We start from the raw sequence: 24,504 nt of genomic DNA, 5'->3' as shown, positions 1-24,504 counted from the left end.
CCAGGGGGCCCTTTTTAACAATAACAAGGTATTTCATAACTGTTAAATGTCTTGGATTTATTATCTAAAAATTACTCATTGTTTACGTGATTGGCACACTCAAATCTTGGGCCACTATATTACTCATATAACCACAATAACACCTGTGGATCACAATACGGGGTAAATATTACGCACTCTGTGCAGTATTTATTGTTCACAAAACATTGTGCAATTACGGGGCCCTTAACCCATCTTGACCGCAGAGAAACACCAGGGATATGTCCTAAATCATGACGTATCCCCAATTCATCGTCATTAAAATATGTAGGCATCAGGCCAAATACCGTTTGGGCTAACATCAGTTCAGCACCATTTGACTCCGGGCAGTAGTTCACTTAATCTCCCCGACGGCCTCCAGCGCCTTGAGACCTTTAGGGGTGAGTAGTTCTCACTTTACAAATGGAGAATTTAGATTTAATGATACACTCTATGAATAAAATAGCAATCATCAGGGGCACATTACAAGCGTGCACATAAACATATGTGTGTAGCAAATTATGACAGTATTGACTATATCGCCTTCTGTTTTCAGCTGAGAACAGTGTTTTCTCTCTATCCAGAATGAATTAAACCGGATTATAACAAAACCTAGGGGACGGTTTTCCGCCTGTCGTGGGAAAGAAAAGGGATCCCTTATACCATTGGTACTGACGAAAGCCACCGACCCGGTGAGGGGCGAGGTGTGCTGAAACTGTACACCATTTCTTTTTCAGAGCACATTTGTAATGCTTTTAAACACACAATGGCCGAATATATTTATCATGTCAATATGAACATGTCTAACAAAACATTTAAACTCAGGCCAAGTTCACTGTTGTTGCAGAGTTTTATATAGCGCGAACTTGACCCAAACCGGTGATCAGAGCGCTTTACATAGCACTAGTTACGTTACATGAGGACACACATTAATTTTTATTAGGCAGCGGGAGATTAAGTGATTTGCCCAGAATGTTCTGTGACATTGCCAAGATTCCAACCCAGTTCCCCAGACTCAAGGTCGACCGCCCGCACTAGCCGTTAGGCCAACTCCTTTTACAATTTTACAATACAATCGTATGAGTCAATCTTTGGGTAGCTTGAAGTTCTATAACAATGGCAAGCACAGGTCATGTCGTGGGGTTCCCTGTTAAATGCATAGAGTTTATGATATCTGAAATCGAAGGTTGATCTGCGAGTGTTAATCCACGGTACTTGGCCCATCGTTTCCAAAGTTTTGAGTGTTTCTGTGGCATCTCCTAGCTTGAAACACCGGCAGCTCCAACCCCATATAAAAGTCCATACCCACTTTCCATGCTCGGATAGCCGGGGGCTTGTCTGATTTCCATAATCGTGCAATGTCTCTTTTGGCTAGGGTGAGACCCAGCCAAAGTAAGTGACGTTTGTATCTGTTGCCCCCAATCTCATCTGTTATGTGAAGCAAGGTAAGATCTGGGGAGTATCCACCCCAGCACATAAGATAAACATATCATTACACCAGTCCAGAAAACTTTCCAGCCGTGAGCATGACCATATTGTGTGTATTAGTGTGCCTTCATCTTCCCAACATCTCAAACATATGGATGATTCAGGCCGGCTTGCCACAATCTATGTCAAGTGTAATAGGCCCTATGGAGGATCTTGAATTGAATTAATCGTAATCTCCTAGAAATAGCGGCTCTGCATGGGGATTCTAGGGCCTCGACCCAGTCGTCGGTATCTAGGGGGCCGGTATCTGTCTGCCATGAGGCTTTAGATCGTTCTAAGGTGGTGGCACTATTTGTAATGAGAGTTTGATATATTTTGGAAATGTTATGGTCACCCAAGTCGCCGGTCAGGAGTTTGCCCTCAAGTGGGTTGAAGTCTGGATGGTATTCGATCTGGTTTATATGTGGTGTGATAGCGTGTCGGAATTGCAGGTATTTGTAGAATTGTACGTTTGGCATAGAATATTTGTGGCGGAGTTCTTGGAACGATTAAAGGTTAAGACAGTGTATTACAGCATTTTAACCTCACGCAAAACACCTTCACCACAAACTCACTTAACAAAACCTGCTCCGTTGTAATTAGGTGTTGTAGTATACCTGAGGCACACTCGATGCCTCGGGTGGGGCCCGATGATGAAGCATGCCACCAACTAGCTTGGTGGGTGAGGGCTTTCATAAAAACCAATAGGGTTTTCCTTAAACAAACACATACTACATATACACTGCCAAGGTAGCTAGCTCCTCTTGAGTATTACATATCCCTCAGGGAAACAAACTAGCTACTCTAGTTCATGTCTCTCCTTTTGATCCTCGACAGCCATTTGAGTATTACCATCATGGTGGTGGGTGGTAGGGTCTGGATACTTAGACGGCTATATAAACATGATATGAGCTTAGGGTCATTTATGAGCAACCTCTCCACTGCGTGAGCAAGGTCATTTCTCGGTCCGTACCACCAATCATTGATTACCTGTGAATGTGATGCCGCATGGTAGGACTGCATATCGGCGGCAGCTATTCCGCCACAATATGTTGACTGGAAGCAAGTACGGAGCGCGACTCAGGAGGCGCAACCATCCCACAGGAACTGTCCGAGTGTAGCATTAATTTGACAAATCCAGGATGGTGGGACAGAAAAGGGGTGGTTCTGTAGGTGCTATAGGATCCGCGGGAGCAAAATCATTTTAAAGATTGGGCCCATCCATATAGGGATGGAGGTAACCCAGACCATGTATGTATATCTGATTGTACTCTATCGGTTGCAGTAGAAATGTTACGATCCCAAAATATTGTAGGGTCCCCAGTAAAATAAACACTGAGGTATTTTATCCTGGTTGTGGCGGATGTAAGGTTTGTGGCCCAGGTCTCCTGTCCCAGTGAGCCATTCATGTATAGGCCAGATGTTTCCCCAAACACCCGCATTATCTGTAATATTCTGGGACCCGATCTGTGGGGATCCGTGAGGGAAAATATGACGTCATCTGCATGGTATGCAGACAAAATGGGACATAATATAGAAGGTAAGTAATATTGATAGATTTTAATATCGATATTAGTAATATTGATGTTTTAAATATCAATGTTAGTAATATCGATGTTGATAATATCGATGTTACTAATATCGATTTTTGTTATTTTTTTCTATATTATTATGTATTTATTATGATTTTAAATTATTTTTATGTAATTTAATTACATTTTGTATTTTTGTACTGTAGCGGGTTGTGGGTTTATAGGGGAATAGGGTGGGAAGTAATTTAATTATACTAAATTAATTATTAACTAGTAGGAATTATAAATTGATTTTAATTAATTGGTAATTAATTTTAATTAATTGGTAATTAATTTTAATTAATTGATTAATTGATAATTATGTTCAGTAGCGGGTTGTGGGTTTATAGGGGAATAGGGTGGGAAGTAATTTAATTATACTAAATTAATTATTAATTAGTAGGAATTACAAATTGATTTGAATTAATTGGTCATTAATTTTAATTAATTGGTAATTAATTTTAATTAATTGATTAATTGATAATTATGTTCAGTAGCGGGTTGTGGGTTTATAGGGGAATAGGGTGGGAAGTAATTTAATTATACTAAATAATTATTAATTAGTAGGAATTATAAATTGATTTTAATTAATTGGTAATTAATTTTTATTAATTGATTAATTGATCATTTTGTTCTGTAGCGGGTTGTGGGTTTATAGAGGAATAGGGTGGGAAGTAATTTAAATGTAATTAAATAATAATTTTTTTGATTAATTGTTTTTTTAATTATATAATCATTAATTAATTATTAATTGGTAATTAAATATTATTAAATAGTATTTTTTATGTTATGTTAAAAAACATTTATTACGCGCACAGATGCTCCAGCAAAGGAGCGTCCTGGCGCCCGACAAGGTAGCAACACAACACAACTGGACAGAACATTAGGAGGGATCTAAGGAAACAGAAGTGTTTTAACGGCACGGCGAAAGGAAAACAAATCCCCAAGGGCGTGGGTTTCAGGGGGAAGGGAATTCCATAAAACCACAGCACGTACTGAAAATGAGCGGCCACCAGCCCGGCAGCGCTTGAAACGAGGGACAACCGCAAGTTCCAAGTCCGAAGATCTTAAGGCACGGGCCGGAACGTAACGGGACAAGAGATTGGAAAGAATCAAGGCAGGGGAGCCCTTAAGAATCTTATAGGCTACACAGAGGACCTTGAACTGGATCCTTTGCACAATCGGTAACCAATGCAGGGCACGCAGGGTATTGGATGTGGGGCAGAATCTGGGCAGGCCCACAACAGCTCTTGCCGCTGCATTCTGTACCCGTTGCAGGCGGGTGAGTTCGGCCCGATTTAGCCCCACTAAAAGGGAGCTAGCATAGTCGAGCCGAGAAATCACCATTGCCTGGACCACAAGTTGCCTAGTGGTAGCATCAAAAATTTTTAATACGGGACGAAGTCCACGCAAGATGCCAAAGCAGCAGGCCGCCGTGCGCTTTGTGTGGCAGACAAAGGTGAGGGTAGGGTCAAGCCACACCCCGAGGTTTTTTAACTCAGCGACCGGAGTTGGCTTTGGACCCAGATCTGAAGGCCACCACCTGTCTCCCCAGAGCTCCGTATGCTTGCCAAAGATCATAACTTCCGTCTTATTTGCGTTCAGCTGGAGACAGTTGGAAGTCATCCAGCTGGCGACCGCCCGGAGTCCATTCCGGAATCTCGGGGCATCCACGTCCGCATCCCCGCTGATCGTAACCGCTAGCTGAGTGTCGTCAGCATATAACACCATGGTCATACCCCAGTGCTTGACAACCTCAGCCAGCGGTCTCACGTAAAGATTGAATAACGTGGGACTCAGCGAGGAGCCCTGCGGGACCCCAAGATCCAGAGGATGGAATTTGGACTGATAAGGCGGGACGGCCACGCAAAAAGATCGGTTGGCAAGAAAAGAACGGAACCACTGGAGTGCAAGGCCGGTGACGCCAGCTTCCTCCAGGCGTTGCAGAAGGATCGGGTGGGAAACGGTGTCAAAGGCGGCGCTCAGATCTAATAGCACTAGCGCCGCCGTTTGACCCGCATCGAGCACGGAGCGCAGATGCTCCACCATATATATATTATTTTTTTAAGTTAATTAATTATTGCTAATCATGTTTTTAATAATTATGTATTGGTATTTGTCAATTGTTTATATTTATTTAATAGTTAATTGTTTTATTATTTAAAAAAATTAATTTATTTATAAGTATGTTATTTTTACCTCTACGCTATCCAACACTCTCTCTACTGTTGCACTCTCTGGAGTGGGAATAGTAATTGTTACCCCTACGCTATCCAACACTTTCCCTACTGTTGCACTCTCTGGAGTTGGAATAGTAATTTTTACACCTACGCTATCCAACACTTTCCCTACTGTTGAACTCTCTGGAGTGGGACTAGTAATTTTTACCCGTAAGCTATCCAACATTTACTTACTTTTTAAAATTTGTTTTACATTTTTATTAATTGTTATTTATATTATTATTTTATGTATATAAATCTATTTGTAATTTATTATATTTTCATGTATTTATAAGTTATTCAAATAATTTTTTTGAGTTATTATTAATGAAGTATATACTATGTATTATATCTTTATTATTATTTGTTTTATTGCATAATTTGTTAATTTTAAAAATTATAATATATTTTAACTATGTTTATTACATTTATAAGTATTATTTTGTTAATATTACATTTTTTAATTTAAAAAAACGATATTTTTTTGATATTTTTGACATCGATATTTTTTTTCTCGATATTTTCGTACTTACCTTGCTAGAGATAGGATGTCGATATTGTTGTCATCGATATTTTTGTTGTGATATTTTTGTAGGTAGATATTTTTGTATTCGATATTTTGTCATAGATTCCATCTTCATACAATGCGATTCAACCCAAAATGTCAGGCGTCCATTGAAATCCACGGAACAGCGCATCCTTTCGGACCCAAATCGCTAATGGTTTAATCACGAGTGTAAACAATAAGCAGAGATGTAGAATATTAATAACATATCTTCTTGTCCATGGGGCAACTTGCTTCATAAATCTACTTGTCCTTTAACAAAATCCACTTGTCCCTTTTGTGACATGCAATGTGGCGACAGATTATGGCAGCAATCTCATTATAAAAGAGCTCTGATATAACCTCACTGATTATGTCAGGGCTCATATCATAGTATGGTTTGAAACTAGCAATTCCCTTATTTTTCTGCATTTCTGCAGATCTACATACTGGGGCTGAAAGTAGTGGTTAACAATAGTTCCACGGTCGGAATGACATTTTGAATCTTTGCAAACCTACTAACTTGCATGTTTTCACCAATTCTTCTCTAATCATTTCCTATACTGAGAAAGGTGCAAAGTTTACTCCGGACAATGGCAGATGTAAAACTTCTTCAAGGGTTGGGAAAAAAGTTGTTTGAGAGAAAGTGAACTTGCAAACACTCAGATTTTTGCATGAGCAAATTTGCACATGTATATTTGCTTACGCTAAAATGCAATTCACAAATATTTTCTAGGAGTACAATTTCTTGGCCTACTTGTGTAAATTCTTATAAATTCATGAAAGCGGTATATCTGCACTTAACGCAAGGACATATACCATGGATGCACTTTGGAGCCTTTCTTTAATATTTTGTCTCTCTCTCGGTCTATCGGCTGGCTTCACTGTGAATGACAGCTTTCTGCTCTTTCACAAGGAGCATATCAGCTCACAAAGTAGGTTTGTTCAGTGCCAGGAACTACTGTGGCAATGTGTGCTTTTTGAGACCAAAAACTATTTTTGCTTTTACCAATGATTCTTATAATTATGAGGGCCTAGCAGCTCCCACACCAATAAGGCTTTACAAAAATAATGCCAAAACAAGTCACGCACTGACAAAACCAAAAGGCTGACCACCAATTTGAGACCTATGGATTTGCCAATGCTTGTTTATTTTTATGTTTCCTATAATCTTATTGAAACTGATTACACTTATTTTCCATTATGAATATTTTTGATAAATACTAACATACATCAACACATTTTACTAAATGCTACTGCAAAGAAATGGTACCTAAACTTTTACAGTACTTTAGCTAAACGTTTTTTTCCTACTTGCATTTCCCGTGTGAACATTTTATTTTGAAAGCAAAGAATCATCAATCTTGCTTTCAAACTTAAACAAATATTTGCTTCTTATCAGAGAGCATTCTGGGAGAATTATACATAGCCCCCTATTGCAAAATTTTGAAAATATGTGCACACATTTTTATAATGGAACCACTGTCAGTAGTGTAGTTAATTACTGAACCATAAAAACAAGTCTGAACAGCATTAACACAGGGATACAAATATTACCTTAACTGCAGACAATTCCCTTTCGTGATCCATTATGTGATACTGTGAACTGGCAGCCAAAGTGTTTATGCTGTAGGGCCTACTTGTCCCAAGGACAAAATGCACATGAAAACTTGCTGCCCTTGACCCCAAACAATATGTCCTGGCGCCGGATTATAGCCATTCCCCATCCCTGAATAAGGGTGAGAGGGCATCCCTACCTTGTGCTCCGTTGTATCAGAAAGGGGGTCGATATGCAGTCTGTGATCCGAACTGCCGCAGTCAGGTCTGTATATAGGAGGCGGATATAGGCAATAAAGCGCAGACTGAATTTATGTCGTTTAAGTAATACAAAGGGATATATCCAGCTTACTGAGTCGAATGCCTTGTCCATGTCCGTTAATATGAGTGCGGCTGGCCTGTCAAGTCGATCTACCGCTGTTATTGCATTGTGGGCCCTACTGATGTTGTGGCGAGTCGAGCGGCCGGGCTTGAAGCCGGCTTGGTCGAGGTGAACCAAGTCTAATATGTGTGGTAGTAGTCTGTCAGTGAGGATTATGGCAAGTATCTTCGCCTCCATATTTATAAGAGACATCGGACGATAGGAGGTGTGCAATTCCGGGGGTCTACTGGGTTTGGGGAAGACCACGATCTCAGCATGCTTCCAGTTGGCTGGTAGGTGACCGTCTTCGTTGCGTCTAGAATATTATGGAGGAGATGGGGCCCGAGTATTATTATATAAGCTTTGAAGAATTCGCTGGGATAACCTTATGGGTCTGCAGCCCGGCCAGTGCGCAGCTCCTCAACATCTTTTGTTACTTCCTCTAATATTATGGGTGCATCTAGACTTGCCCACCTGGTTCAGTTTTGAGGGGAATGTCGTAGGAGAATTTCTCAATGAGATATGGGTTGATGGCTTCTTGAGGCGAGTATAGTGTTTGATAAAAGGCTGCAAAACTTTGCGCGATCTCAACAAGATTTGTGAGAGCATTCCCCGCAGTGTGTCTAATGGCTGGGGGTAGAGTGGCAACTGTGGGCTGTTGACATAGGCGACATATAAGTTTACCCAATTTATCGCCCCATTGATAAATCCTGCTTTGGGATGCCAACCATAAGCAACGCGCCTCTTCAAGAAGTTCACTCTGGTATTGTTGCTGAGTGAAACATAATTGTCTGCATGCCTCGTATGCCCTGCTATTTAGACCCTGTCTCTCCAGTGCTTGAATACGATCTTCTAGTTGTGTGAGATTATGCTTCCGGCGCTTCCATGCCGCGGCGCAGTAGCTAATATCCACTCTGCGGATTGTTGGTTTCATGGCCTCCCACAAGGTCTCTGTCATTGTGGCAGTGTCTGTGTTTATTGTAAAAAAATTCCCCTAAATCAGTATGTATATGTGCGATAATCTGGATTTTGTAGATGCCATGGGGACAGTCGCCAATGGAAGGGACGCCGGCAGGGGCCCATAAAGAGCTGGATAGCCATTGGAAAGTGATTTGATAATCCGCGTGGCAGAAGTATGGTGCTGGCTAATCACTGTATGTATGTGTGGGGAATAAAAGTATAATCTAGTCTGGAGAGAGAGTCGTGTGTGAGGGAGTAATATGTGTGCCCTTTGTCATATGGCTGGTGTACTCTCCAAGTATCGATCTATCTCAGAGTTGTAGTGAAAGATTTTAATTTGGATTCTTTGTGGTGATCCAAGCATTCGGAGGATCATTTTCTGTCTTGCGATGTAGACATGACATTGTTCCAGTCACCGCCCATGACCCCCAGCCCCTCAGGTAGAGTTCCCCATAAGTCTAGTAGCTTAGTAATGAAGCTGTGTGTAAGGGGTGGGGGCGTATATGCTCCCAATTACTGTTTTTGCTTGAGATGGTCCCCTGGATAAGATCATATTGTCCACGCTTGTCTACCCATGGACGGGAATGCACAAAGAGTGTCCGCCGATGTATTAGAATTGCCACCCCCCGGGATCCTCGAGTGAAGCCTGTGTGGAATATATACGCAAAGCCAAACCTGGCAAACAGGGAGCCCCAGTACCTCTAAGGTGTGTCTCCAGCAGGCGCATGATGTCTGCTTTTCGTTGTTTGGTGTGTCGGAGGGCTGCACCCCTCTTAATTTTGTTGAGAAAAACCTATACATTCCAGTTTACAATCTTTAATTGACCAATCAGGTTTTGACATGTGCGTGACGCCATGTACTTGCCAAAGTGTATATCTGGGGCGCAGAGTCTTTCAGTAGCTACCCGAAGGATTGGTGAGTACACGTTGCTGGATTACCATAAGAAACTTAAATTGGATAAAACTTCCCTCCCTCCTCCCCCACTACAATACCTCTAGCAAATGAAGCATCTGTCGCGGATGGTCCATAGTGCAAGTCCCAACGGGGACCTGTGTCGTGTCCATCCAATGGATCCCAAAACACCCAAGCTGTTCCATATTAAGGCATATCGAACAGTATGCAGTTTAGCCCAGTAAAATTCACCGGAGCACCGTAATTTTCCTGAGGAGATGGAAATGTCTCTGATGCGGCGTCGGTCTGTGGCCCGATTCATTTAGGGCGGGTGGTCGGAATATTGATGGATAGATCCTCCCAATCGGGATTTGTGGTTCTGGAGTGCCATGTTGAGCGAGAGCGGTGTCGTCTTTTTTTCTTTTGGTGATTTGTGCTCGCATCTTTGTTCACTGGAGGATGATTCTGAGTTGTGGCGTTTAGGAGTATGTGGTTTGAGGTGTTGCAGTTCATCTATCTATTGGAAGACCTCTTCTGGTGTATCAAAGAAGATTGTGCAGGCATTGTACACCACCCATAATCGTGCAGGAAATTGTAGAGCGTAAGTGATTTTAAGGTCCCTGACCCGTGTCTTAGCAGCTTGGGATGACTGCAGGGAATATCATAATTCGATGTGAATCATGAAACAGTTCAGTTTTCATCCTGGCGTGTGTAAGGATAAGGTCACTGTTGCAATAGTTTAGGATTTGTGCGATAATGGGCCTTGGTGTGGCTCCTGGGGGCAGCCGTTGGATAAGGACTCTGTGTGTAGGTTCCACAATGAAATAGGGGGAGAGAGTACCTGCTGGAATCTAAGACGTGATCTAATCCCCCACAAACTTTTCAGTATCACCAGCTTCACAATTCTCTGGTAAGCCAACGAGGCAGATGTTGTTCCTCCCGGCGCGCCCTTCGGAGCCTTCTACTCGTGTTGTGAGTCCTTTGGTAAACTTCTCGAGTGTGGAGACCTTTACCTGTAATGTAGAGATGGCATCTTCGACCCTCGAAACTCTAGTTTTCGCCTCAGTCAGTCGTTCCACCGCACCTCGAAGGTCCTGTCAAATAAGTGTTACGTCGACCCAACAGTGCCAATTTGGGCCTCCAACGCCGCCCTGGATTGGGTAATTGCCGTGAGGATGGCAGTAGTGTCCGGTGGGGTATCAGAAGCGCCCTCTTCCTCCACGCTACGTGTGCCTGCACCAGTATATTTATCCATAGTGCTCTGGCGTGCAGTGGGGGACGGGAACTTATCCTTGATATAAACCATTTTTACTACATGATGTGAGGGGCACATTGCATATTTCAATTGCACATCCACCTTTTATTTTAATCTACCTTTATCTAGATCTTTTATTAAATCATTTCGCTTTAAAAAATAGGAAATTGTAAATCAACTTTTCGTATGTGGATCGCAACTAATCTCTCGAAACAGAGGGATTACCTTCTAAAACTGGAAATAAGACCCAATGATGATGGTACCAACTATTAGTACGTCACTGTCAAAGCATATACCATCGACTTAAAATATCTGTTGCGGGTCCTACAGATTTTTCTTATTGAGATCCCTCCAGAACACACAGTCCCACTCTCTTTTGATTTTTGTAACCATTTGGCAGCTACAATAATAGAAATAATTCTTCAGGATAGTATGCACTGTCTCAAAGCGACATGTATTCAATCTGTGGGCTGCAGCTGCCCACAGGCCTACCATTTGCTTGCTCAATCATCATTCTCATATTTTTCTCCCCATTTGTCCATAGCATGCATGCGTCATGCCTCTTCTTGTGTTCAGCCCTCACCGAGAGAATGGACCAAGTTCGAGTATCCCTGCGCTGCTCCCATTTTAGAACCTACTTTTTTCTTAGTTTTTGCGCGCACCACCCAAGTGCTCCCGCTTTTACCAGCAGTACTTTTTGTTTAAAATACCCTGTTCTCCTTGCACTCATACACTGCATCCTTTTTTTATTATGTCTCGTGACCTGCGGTGCACTGCGTAGCAGTGCTCTCGCAAGTCGCATGAGCTATAATAAGTAAAAAACGGGGATTGTGAGCTGACCTAGGAATCGCACACGCTCGTGCATGTGCGTTTCCTTTTCAGCTCCCCCATTGGCCTATGCGTGCGTCTTATTGTAAAAGATTGCATGCAATTGGCCCGAATGACGCGCATAGCTCCTCCCATTGGCCTATTGGTGTCTATTACGCGCACCAAGCTCGTAATAGACACCAATAGGCCGTGGGAAGAGCTTTGATTGTGCCCACACAGGCGTGACGTGTGCGCCACTTGTTTTTTTGGGCGATCGAGCTAGGCATTCGCTTGTTGGTGAGGCGGGTGAAAACAGGCAGTAGGCCGGCACTTCCGCAATGAGAGGCGTCTCACCAGCCGGTGCTCACTGCTCTGTGCTTCAGCTCCCGTTGACGAATTTTGACGTGCTTTTTCTCCACGCAGACCATCAAGAGGGAGAGAGGAAAACAACAGCTTTTTGTTTAGCGCTTGCTGGTAGCGTCCATTCAAGAAGAGGGTAGTGCAGAGTTCACGCGCACGCATTCCATCCCACCGCACCCAGTCCCTGCAGTGATTTAATCCAGCTCGAACGCCACCGATCTCGTTAAGGCGCCCTCCCTGACCCGTGTGTTTATCGCTACATTAGTCTCTGCATCTTTACTCTTCTCTACGGATTTGCAGCTGCTGCCAAATTCACGCGTGTGACGTGCACAGCTGCCATCTGGCTTGCTGTGCATGTCGTGCACGCTTGTGCGCCTAATAGCAAGCTGGCACGCATCCATGCCCTGGTTCCTCCCTGTCTCCTCCCCGCAGCCCCCGTCCATACTTTCGAGTACTCGACCACTTGTTTATTTATTTATCTATTTTTAAATCATGCGGTGACAAAGTAGTTAAATCTGTCATCATGCCAGACTTAAAACCAGTGGCAACCCTAAGTGTGCCCGTCTTGATGAACTTTGGATTTAATGACAAATTTCTGCACGCCATGGCCGCCACTTCCTTGAGGAAGTATCCCCACCATGTGCGGTAACGCATGGCACATCAGACCGATTGATATTCTTATGAAGGCAGCCTCATCTGGGGCGCCGCTTAGCAGTCTGCTCAGGTCTGTGTGTGGGTGTAGAGTACTGCTCAGCCTGTGCGTGTGGGTATAGAATGTAGAATGTTGGAATGTTGGATGAATGTCAGTTGCAGTACAAGTTGCAGTACGGGCTGAGCAGACATCTTACTGCTCCTGGTGGGGTTCTCCATTTGATTACTCAAACTTGAAATAAATACCATACTTCATCATACAAACATCGGCTACCTGATCTTATCTGTTCTTTACATCTGGCGACGATTTAAGAAACGGACCTCCGTGTAAATTTCAAAGACACTTTTAAAAAAAAAACGAAACGGAACAAAAAGAGAAACTTTAAGAAAAAGGATCTAAACAAAAGAAAACCTTCTACAAAGCACCTCATGTGTACTGGCACCGAGAAGAACCCCACTAGTGACCACCCACCGGTCGCCCTAGAAGTAAGTGCCAGTTATTTACATCGCAGAGTATAAGTGAACTTTAAAGGCGAGATACTTTGAAGCAGGACTCTCATTGCCGATAAAAGACTTTCTCGAGGGGAGTGAGGTATATTTTCTAAAACGGCAAAAAATTAAACTTTAAGGGGCGCAAGAGTGATTTGTTTCGTGTCCTTACTGCATGCCAATTCCTGCGAGCCTTGTGAGTGCCCTGCTGAAGAAGGCCTTTTGTTAAATACCCGGTACGAAGACGAGTAAAGGTTGCAGTTTAGATTACATAAATCTTTTTGAGGATTAAAATGCTAAACCAAGCAAGGGGAAGGAAAGGTGAACGGGTGTCCCTCAACTGTGAACTGCTCTGTTTTGTGGAAGAAAAGAGTCTTACAGTTATTTCTACAACAGCGTATCAGGCGTAAGAGAGCTTTACATTTTCCACAGCAACGGTGTTGAAAAGCGTTACCCGTGAGCATTTTATCATTGTACTTTAATATTATTACAAAAGCTAAGGGCACATGGTTCTTGCTCGCACTCTCACCGTTATTAAACGCTTCTTTCAAAAGTCAGCGCGAACCATCACATGCATCAAGTCTTCATTTCATGGTTTCCCACTGTGACGACTTCGCAACATCATTACAGCTGTACGGCGTTTTTGGGAGCATTCTTCAGCCTTGAGCCACCCGGCTCAACGTCAAAAACGTGCCGCCATCTTGATTATGTGCATTTTCTTCACGTTATTTGTGTTACCTGCATGAAATCGTTGAAGTCACTTCAAGAAGACTTTCACTCGGTTTTCCTTGTGGTTTATCCCGATGCATTGATTCTTTTTCACAACTTTGGTGGCGCTTTATTCCAATCTACAGGTACTGTTTTGATTCCATTCAGAGCCATTGGAGCATTTTATTACATCATTCTCAGGTACTGTTTTGATTCCATTCAGAGCCATTGGAGCATTTTATTTCATCATTATCAGATACTCTTTTACTACGTATTTTATCAGAATGACTCCTTACATGAATTTTCAGTTAGACTGTTTTACATAGGAACTTTGAACATCACTTCAATTGTACTATCTAACAGTATCACCTGAATCACCTAATGGTTTTCCTTCATCGTCTCAATAAGTAAATGATATGCTCATTGGAACTAGAGACTTACGATGCTGATTTTCTTAATAATTACCATTTTTGAAAAGAGTATACTAGTATTACATTTGTTTGTTATCTTTGAAAGAAAAAATACACTAAGAGTCACGTTTTCAGGATAAAAGTAAAGCATATTTTTATTGGCAAGCATGTTTGAGCACAAAAGACTAAAGAATATTCTGAAAGTGCAACGTTTTGTAGACAATTTTGAAGTGTAAAAGAGACATTTGAAGGAGGAAGGTTTAACTTAAAATTGGTTGTCTCTAAAATGTTTAATAATCATCAAATGATTATATAGTCACAGCAAGTTATTAAGCTATGTATGTTCTTATTTTCAATAGGTGTGTTCTCTTCTTACCGACTTGGTTTGAGGGAGTTTGTTTTAAATTTCATATGTGCCGTGTGGGTACCTCCACGCCTTTCTCTCCAATGTGCTTTGAGGGAGAATGTTTAAAATTTCATAGATACCGTGTGTTTTAAAATTTGGGAGTTTGTTTTAAATTTTAAAAGAGACATTTGAAGGAGGAAGGTTTAACTTAAAATTGGTTGTCTCTAAAATGTTTAATAATTATCAAATGATTATATAGTCACACCTAGTTATTAAGCTATGTATTTTATATGTGCCGTGTGGGTACCTCCCACGCCTTTCTCTCCATCTTGCTTTGCGGGAGAATGACAAAGTTTCATGTGGTACCTCCACATCTTGCACGCATCTCTTACTTCTTTAATGTGTTATGTCCAATTTTTACGTGCATGCATCCCTTGCTTCCTTTATATGGTATGTACATTTTGCGTGCATGCATCTCTTGCTTCCTTTATGTGGTATGTCCACATTTTGCGTGCATGTTTTATTTCTTTTATGTGGTATGTCCACGTTTTACGTACATGCATCTCTTGCTTCCTTTATGTGGTATGTCCACATTTTGCGTGCATGTTTTACTTCTTTTATGTGGTATTTGTCATCTCTATTCTGCACTTGTTATTCTTTTTCAATATTCAACCTACCTTCACTCTGATCTGGCCAATCAGTGTGCCCTGGTGGTTTTTGCTGTTTCTGCTCCTTGTCTCCTCTATTTATTTACTTATCTTCTGCATCTTGCTCACTTAACTCAGCTATTGTCTCCGTAAAAGAGGGAAGAGGGGTTTGTGTTGCCTTTTCGTTTCGTTGTGTTACTCCAGTGTTTCTCTTTCTTAATTCATGTTTTGCTTTCACGCTTCTACACCCTTCTTTGTGTTTTCAGAAAATGATTTTATCAATTTCACTCCACCTCTTCACATGTTTCTACAATCCATTTATTATATAAATGTTCTTAATTATATTTATATATTTTGCATAATACTTGTATTGTAACTTATCGTTATGCTTTTGTGAAGAGTCATCTTTTCATTGTTAAGAAGGGAGAAGTTGTAGAGTACTGCTCAGCCTGTGCGTGTGGGTATAGAATGTAGAATGTTGGAATGTTGGATGAATGTCAGTTGCAGTACGAGTTGCAGTACGGGCTGAGCAGAGATCTTACTGCTCCTGGTGGGGTTCTCCATTTGATTACTCAAACTTGAAATAAATACCATACTTCATCATACAAACATCGGCTACCTGATCTTATCTGTTCTTTACAGTGGGACACCGCTAGCAGCAAGCTGAACCCACACAGACATCATTGTTACAGAAACTAGAATTTGGACTGCCCGATGCACGCTTCCTTTGCACGAGGGCCTCCCTGGAAGTTTCAGATGTGTGTTGTAAGGCATATTTATGACCACGTAAGTGTGTGTGTGTACCCTTTCCAGGGAACGAGGCGTCTTGCCCCCTCCCTTTGGTGCCCCTACGACTGAGCCATCCGTACTTTGTTCCCACAAGACACAAGCTTTGGGACAGTGGCGGCCCATGCAACGGAGATTCAGTAGCAGTGTTGCATTCTTTCACACCCCCACCGACTCTAGTCACGGCTGAAACTCCTGTATGACTCGAGCGGTGGTCTTACTTGAACCCAAATGTTTAAAAAATAATTGATTTGAATAACTGTGATATGTTTGCTCTTCGAAGTTGTACAAAGGAATCATCGTGACTTTCTATTATTTGAAGATGTTTATGGAGATAAGATGATGTGCTCACGTACATGTATATGTTTAAGACGGTTTCACTGTCCGAACAGACAAAAACGAATAAAAATATTAAAAAATAATAATAATAATTGATTTCCTGTTGTTAATTCTAGCGTGATTTATTTCAACAGCTCAATCGGCTATTCTGCCGCAACAGTGCCACCTGATGGCCCGGCCCCTCGCCGCGCCCTGCCACAGGTGAAACTGCACCACTCTCTTATCTCAATTTCTCGAATCCGGCGGGACTCCACGTGAACACCAGCTGAGCTGCCCTGTGCCTGTTAGCTTGCCCTTTCTTTGTCAGTGACAGCTACACCGGCAGTGCCTGCCAGCCCCTATTTAACAAACTGTCACTCACCGCAGTTCCCTCTTCTTTCGTATTAGTTCTCAAATTACCATTTTTACATCTAATAAATACCCTTACATTGCAGTGGCAAACAGGCCTACCGTACTGAGCGCACTCAAAGACCAGGCTCCCAAGGGGCAAATACCTTTGTGGAACACACACCTGGTCCAAGAACCCAGAGTTATCAATGTTTCCTTCCTGCCTTTCTCACTGCCATCAGGGCCTAAACAACAGCATTTCACTTTGCACCTGCCGTGACTACCCTACCACTATGCCCGACCTACAAACAACAAACCAACGAAGCCTTTAATTAACCTTAAGCACAAACCAAAATGGTGATGCCTAAAAAGTAAAACCCTCCACTAGCCTGAGTAATGTGCTGGCACCTATCCAAACAAGCATTGGCATAGCCAAAAGGTCTCGCTTTTGGGCACTTTAAGTATTTAGATATGCAGCACAATATCCTTGGTGCAAAAACATGAACTGTTGCATGGCTAAACACTTATAAGGTTCCCAAAGGTGAGACCTGTTGGCTATGCCAATGCTTTTTTTCAATATTTCTCCTGCTTATCAGTAAGTTCACAGTGCCAGGGAACCATTCGCTCTATAGGCATTTATTAATGTATTTGTTTACTTTAAACCGGATTCCAGTAGGTTATAATTACTCATTTTAGCACCGATGTTTTTGAGGGAACAAGAGCCATATCTTCTCTGTGGATGGGATATGTTCAGAAACTTTAAGCCTGGGGATTTAGATTTCATGCTCTGATAGTTGTTGTATGTTCTTACCCAGCCTTTGTTAGCACAGCCATTTAGTACATGAAACTAGAGTGTGCAGGTAAGACTGAAGACATGTGTGTATTCTCTCTCTGTTATATTATTTTCAACTGATTTTTGTGAGTGTCATTTTTTACCACAGAATATGACTGTCTGGAAACATGCTTTAGCTCGGTTTTCCTTTTGTGATTGTGTAATAAATGCCTTTTTATATTTTTATGGTGTGCTTTTTCAACTCCTTGGGAGAAACGTTTAAAAGTGGTATTTCCAGAAGAGGGCCACCTGAACTTAGCAGAATACCTCACATATCAGTCAGTCAAAATATCTTTATTCGATTTAGTTAAAAATCATACAAATAGATAAAAACATTTCATACAAATAAAAACTATTTACAGTATCATACTATCAGTGCATACATGAGGTTCATAAAAAGGCAGATTGAGTTCATTTAGTGTTGTACAAAGTTCAAATACAATGATTAAACGCAATTTAAAGGGGCCCATTGTTCTGATGTGTTTTTTTAATTCTGGCTGCTGCCACCAAGAAATTGGCCATATAGAATGTAATGCGTATGTTGTTCAATGATTGCAGGTAGAGCAGGGCTGGTCTCACTTGTGTGAAGCCAGCCTCCTTTAAAACAGGTAACAGATATTTTTTCCTAGGCTCTAAGAAAAACCCAGAAAACATAACAAAGTGCATGGTATCTTGGACAGAAAAGTGATCACAACAACAGGGGGGGGCTAATTCAGGTTTTTCCCACGTTTTAAAATTGCCCAAATAAAAATGTAACAAATTAAACCTAAACTTAGTCAGGAGAAACCTATGGAATGGGATCGTAACTAAACCAAGGTAAGGTGCTAGTGCAAATGAATTTACAAGCAGATAGTGTCTCCTCACTACCGGTTTCCGTAGTTCCTTTTCCTCGCGACACGCTCTTGCCCTGCCCATGAATTGCTTCTTGATCAAGTCAATGTCCTGATTCTTGATATCCCGGGGGATGTAAAGAGTTCTGATCGTCCAAGGTCTGAGAACGACTTCATCAAGTAAGCCAACCATGGCACCCTTTTAAAGTGGTCCAAAGACATGACATCAGCCGTGATCTTATGGTTAAGGGGAAGTTCTTCATTGAGCCAGGTCTTTAGCCAGAAGATCAAGGGTGCCATGTTCAGCCCATCGGTGACGAAATCTAGGCCCACCTCCATATGTATGGAAAAAGTCGGTGTAGACTGTGGGACAGACAGGAGGGTCCGTATGAATCTGTTTTCCGCCTTCTGAATTGGTTCCAGGTTTACATAACCGCAAAGGGGGGAACCATATGAGGCCAGAGCAACTGATTTACTTTTATAAATCTTCAAAAGGGCTTCCATCGGCCTAGCACCCAACCTGCCTGCAAATCCCATGAGGGCTGCTGATGATCTAGTCACCGCCAACCTCTTTGCCCTAACCTGGGGTCCCCAAGATCCCCTCTGGTCAAAAAGAACCCCCAGGTAGGGGAACGTAGAGACTCTGGTGACGACCTCGCCCTTACATTCAAAGATTTTCGATTTCCCCTTGCTACTTTGGCGCCCCACGACCATAGTATGGGATTTATTCGTGTTTATTTTTAAATCCAGATGGTCCATAAATGTGCCAAAGGCATCCAGAAGACGTTGCAGACAGACACCAGTGCGAGCTATCAGCACCGCGTCGTCCGCGTACAGGAGCACGGGGATCTTAACTGCTCCTGCACGCGGAACGTCACCCTCAACATCCTCTAGATAGGCGCCCAAGCCATTAATGTAGATGGTAAAAAGCAACAAGGCCAATATACAGCCCTGTCTGACCCCCCGCTTGGACTTAAAACGGGACGTACACCGTCCCTCATTAGTGACCCGCACTGCAGCAAAAAGCTCTTGGTGAAGAGAGGCCATGAACTTGACCAACACCTCATCTATCCCCATCTTCAGGAGGGTGGTCCATAAATTAGACCTGTTCACCAAGTCGAAGGCCGAGGAGAGGTCCATAAACGCTAGGAATAGGGACCCCTCCTTGGCCACCGTATATTTCGAGATCAACAGGTGTAAGTTGGAGCATTGCTCAACCGTTCCTTTCTTCTCTCTGAACCCGTACTGAATGGCGGCCAGCCCCCCGCAACACTCTACACTTTCCCTCAGTTTGACCAAAAGGACTCTGCCTAAGATTTTAACTGCAGAGTCCAGGAGGGATATGGGCCTATAACACCCGGGATCGTCCCGTTGGCCCTTCTTAAAAATGGGGACGATGGTAGAGATAACCCAGGTGGATGGTATGGAGTTGCCGTTAGCGGCGGTAAAGACATTAGCCAAGACCCCCGCCCATAACTTGGGTGCGTGTATATAAAAGTCAGCCGGCACCCAGGAGCCTTGTTCTTGGTGGTGGCCAAAATAGCTTTCTCCACCTCAGATCTTTTAAAATAAATGGGAGCGGCATCCGGGGCCACCAGGGGGCATACTTGACTAGCCGTCTCGTTGTCTCCATACACCTTTCTAAAGTGGGCCTGCCATTTGTCATCCGAGATAACACAGTCCATGACATCATTAGTTGAATCAGAGAAAAATGGCTGTTTGATTATTTGCCAGAATTGCCTGCTATCCTTCAGAACGGCCGCGGAGAGGAGATTCTCCCAGGCTTCACGTTTGATATAGTCTTGTCTGGTCTTGACTGCTAGCTTGTAATTATTCCTCAAGGTGACAATGTCAGCCCTTATCCTAGGTGTTCTCTTCAAGGCTGCCATTAGGGATTTATGTGCTTTTGAGCAAGTAGCGTCAAACCAGCGCTGCTTGTTACACACTCCCTTCCTGGGTTTTACCAAAAGATCCTGTGAGACCTGCCCGCATATAGTCTCAAAGGCCCCTATAATTTCACAGTCCCGGGCATTTGGGTTTTGGCACATCGCCACCTGGGCCTCGATTTTCGGGAAAACTTCCGCATAAAAGTTCTCCGGAACCACCTTGGCCCATTTAAGTCTTCTACCCTGGTCGGATGTGCGTAAGGTATGCCCTGGTTTTACTGGCCCCGGGATTGGCCCCATAAAATCTCCCCAAGCTACATCAAGTATAACAGGATTGTGATCGCTGTAATGGGAGGGAACTGTGCAATAGGTGATGACCCTGTTTAAGATACCTGGTGTTACAAAAATGTAATCTATAATTGTTCCAGGGTCAATACCCGTAAAGGTAGCTATTCTTGAGCCCCCCTCGGGTTCAAAGAGGTTAAAGTTAGCCAGAAGATCTTCTAGCTCTTCACCTGATGTCGTATGCTCGAAGTGGGGGCCTTCGAGACCTTCTCCCCCATCCTTGTTACTTGAGCCACACATTAGCTTGCAGGGGTGAATATTAAAATCTCCCAATATTATGCACTCCGAATCGAGATGTGTATTCTGACTGACTGACATTAAAACAGCATCTAGTCTGGCAATTTTATTATCGCTGTTGTCCCTATTCCAGGAATTGTAAAGATTAATGTATAATGTCCTCCTGGAGCGGCTGATTTCCCTTTCAACAATAAGGATATTGGGGGAGACATTGTTGATCTGTCTTAGAGATCCTTTAAGTTCTAGGGAAAATAAAATTAGGAGGCCTCCCTTAGCTCTACCAACACAGCTAGGGGTAGCAGCTTTAGCAAAGCTGGTAAACCCATCCATCCAAAAATTAGCTGTAGTGTCCCATGTTTCCTGTAGGGCAATGACCTTATGCCCAGAGACAAATCTAATCCACTCCTTGTCGTTGCGTTTGGAGTTAATTCCTGCCACATTCCAGCTAAGTAGCTTACATACCCCCACTTCATCATTAATTAAATGCCCTACCTCCTCTGTCGTGCGTGTGGAGTTGACTGATAGTCAGTCTATGTCCTCCAGACCCGACAGGGGGGCAAGACGATTTTCTGTGGCCAACCCCAAATCCTCCCGGGCATTCTGGTGGTCACGGTTAAGGCAAGTTGATGATGTAGTTGGGCACCTTAGGGATTGTGAAGATGTGTGTACATTAGTCCTGCCCTCTCCTAGAAGTAAGCACCCTCCCAGCCTGCTGCTCCCAAGGCGTCTGGTTTGCATAGTGCGAACGGGGGGAGGGTAAAAGAAACCCAACGGGACAGGTCTCAGTTGGCCCTTTAAAGATATATCAGAGCCATCCCAGAAGAGTCTATCCGCTAGGTTAGCCCTGCTAAAATTAATGACCACGCAATCTCCTTGGGAAGATTTCTGTTGTTTACCAATCCAACACACCCTCCTTGCGTAGATAATCTTGTCTGCAATGTTCTCCCCGCAACATTTGTCCGAACACCACTTGTTAGTCTTAGCCATAAGGTCCGTGGTAGATTCCACCTCCCCATCCCTTAGTGGGGGAACCCCGATGAAGACAGCTACTAATGGGGATGCTTCAGGTGGTAAATTAAGTTTATATTTACTGTAGGATACCCTCCTAAGATCAGGTGTGCAAGGTTGGTGCTGCGGGCGTGGCTGCCCCTCCAAAATTAGAGGGGGTGCATCCTTGACCGTAAATGATGTGTTGGTAGCCCCTACGCTACTCTCAAGTTGCAGTGCCACACATGGTGCCTGTAACATACCTCCCTTATCAGTCACCTTCCTGCCTTCCTCACCCTCGGAACACATCGCTCTGTCATGTGGTACCATACGAGGTGGGGGGGTGTTGACAAGTCTATCGATTGTTACACATTTCTTTAGTAATCCTTCTAGACAGGTGTTTAGTGTGTCCACAATGTCTTTCGCGATCCCAACGAGTAGTGGTTCAATCCTGGCAACAAAAAGTGCCTCTAATTTGTCCCCCAGGAGGTCAATTGGCAAATTTGATGAGCACACACTGGTGGCGTTGTTATCCATCGATCTCCTGGTTGGTTGGGTAATTGGCTGCTGACTCGACTTAGGCTGTCTAGCTGGCGAGGTGGGGGTGGATGCCTTAGCTGTAAGGCATATGGGAGGAGGATTAACAATTGTCACAACGGGGTCTAGTGGTAAAGGGGGATTGACATTAGGTGTGATATCACCCAGGTCTGTGGGGGTAGATGGAATAGTGACTGGTGGGGGAGTGGCTGACAGACCCAGTTCATACTCAGCATTGGCAATCTCCTTCGTCAATGCTCCCACCGCCGAGGAAAGATAAGTCATATTAGATTTAGAGTGTCTTGGGACCTTAGCGTTCTTCCCACCCTCCTCCATTTTTGTCGTTTTCTTGCGCTTACCCATTGTCAGCAGATGTTATGGGGGTGGCCCAGCCCGGCCTCCTTCGGCCCCTGACAGCCACAGACGGCCCACCCTCTGCCCGGGCTCAGCTATGCTCCTTTTTGTGCGCCTCCAAAATGTGGGTGGGTGGTGGCGACGTCTGCCGCTGAGATGTCTGGGCTTTGCAGTCCAGAAGCCCCCCCGTAAACCCCCCTCCACTCTGCGGCCGCTGGAAGTTCTGGGCTGCGGCGGCGGGAGGGAGACAGGCTACAGCTGCGGCGATGTGGGAGAAAAGTTGGCGGTAGTTACCAGCAGCCTGCGTGAGCCAAGGTATGCCCCAAAATGATTTTCAAGTCCCCCGCCCCACCGGCGCTATGCTCCTTTTTGTGCGCCTCCAGGCGCGGGAAATGTGGGTGGGTGGCGGCGACTTCTGCCGCTGAGATGTCTGGGCTTTGCAGTCCGTAAGCCCCCCCCGTAAGCCCCCCTCCACTCTGCGGCCGCTGGAAGTTCTGGGCTGCGGCGGCGGGAGGGAGACAGGCTACGGCTGCGGCGATGTGGGAGAAAAGTTGGCGGTAGTTACCAGCAGCCTGCGTGAGCCAAGGTATGCCCCAAAATGATTTTCAAGTCCCCCGCCCCACCGGCGCTATGCTCCTTTTTGTGCGCCTCCAGGCGCGGGAAATGCGGGTGGGTGGCAGCGACTTCTGCCGCTGAGATGTCTGGGCTTTGCAGTCCGTAAGCACCCCCGTAAGCCCCCCTCCACTCTGCGGCCGCTGGAAGTTCCGGGCTGCGGCGGCGGGAGGGAGACAGGCTACAGCTGCGGCGATGTGGGAGAAAAGTTGCCGGTAGTTACCAGCAGCCTGCGTGAGCCAAGGTATGCCCCAAAATGATTTTCAAGTCCCCCGCTCCACCGGCGCTATGCTCCTTTTTGTGTGCCTCCAGGCACGGGAAATGCGGGTGGGTGGCGGCGACTTCTGCCGCTGAGATGTCTGGGCTTTGCAGTCCGTAAGCCCCCCGTAAGCCCCCCTCCGCTCTGCGGCCGCTGGAAGTTCTGGGCTGCGGCGGCAGGAGGGAGACAGGCTACAGCTGCGGCGATGTGGGAGAAAAGTTGCCGGTAGTTACCAGCAGCCTGCGTGAGCCAAGGTATGCCCCAAAATTATTTTCAAGTCCCCCGCTCCACCGGCGCTATGCTCCTTTTTGTGCGCCTCCAGGCGCGGGAAATGCAGGTGGGTGGCGGCGACTTCTGCCGCTGAGATGTCTGGGCTTTGCAGTCTGTAAGCCCCCCGTAAGCCCCCCTCCACTCTGCGGCCGCTGGAAGTTCTGGGCTGCGGCGGCGGGAGGGAGACAGGCTACAGCTGCGGCGATGTGGGAGAAAAGTTGCCGGTAGTTACCAGCAGCCTGCGTGAGCCATGGTATGCCCCAAAATGATTTTCAAGTCCCCCGCTCCACCGGCGCTATGCTCCTTTTTGTGTGCCTCCAGGCACGGGAAATGCGGGTGGGTGGCGGCGACTTCTGCCGCTGAGATGTCTGGGCTTTGCAGTCCGTAAGCCCCCCGTAAGCCCCCCTCCACTCTGCGGCCGCTGGAAGTTCTGGGCTGCGGCGGCGGGAGGGAGACAGGCTACAGCTGCGGCGATGTGGGAGAAAAGTTGCCGGTAGTTATCAGCAGCCTGCGTGAGCCAAGGTATGCCCCAAAATGGTTTTCAAGTCCCCCGCTCCACCGGCGCTATGCTCCTTTTTGTGCGCCTCCAGGCACGGGAAATGCGGGTGGGTGGCGGCGACTACTGCCGCTGAGATGTCTGGG

This window comes from Lissotriton helveticus, chromosome 7, assembly GCF_964261635.1.
Source record: "Lissotriton helveticus chromosome 7, aLisHel1.1, whole genome shotgun sequence".
NCBI classification, from domain to species: domain Eukaryota; kingdom Metazoa; phylum Chordata; class Amphibia; order Caudata; family Salamandridae; genus Lissotriton; species Lissotriton helveticus.
The sequence above is the reverse complement of the archived record's forward strand: the minus strand, read 5'-3'. Positions refer to the sequence as shown.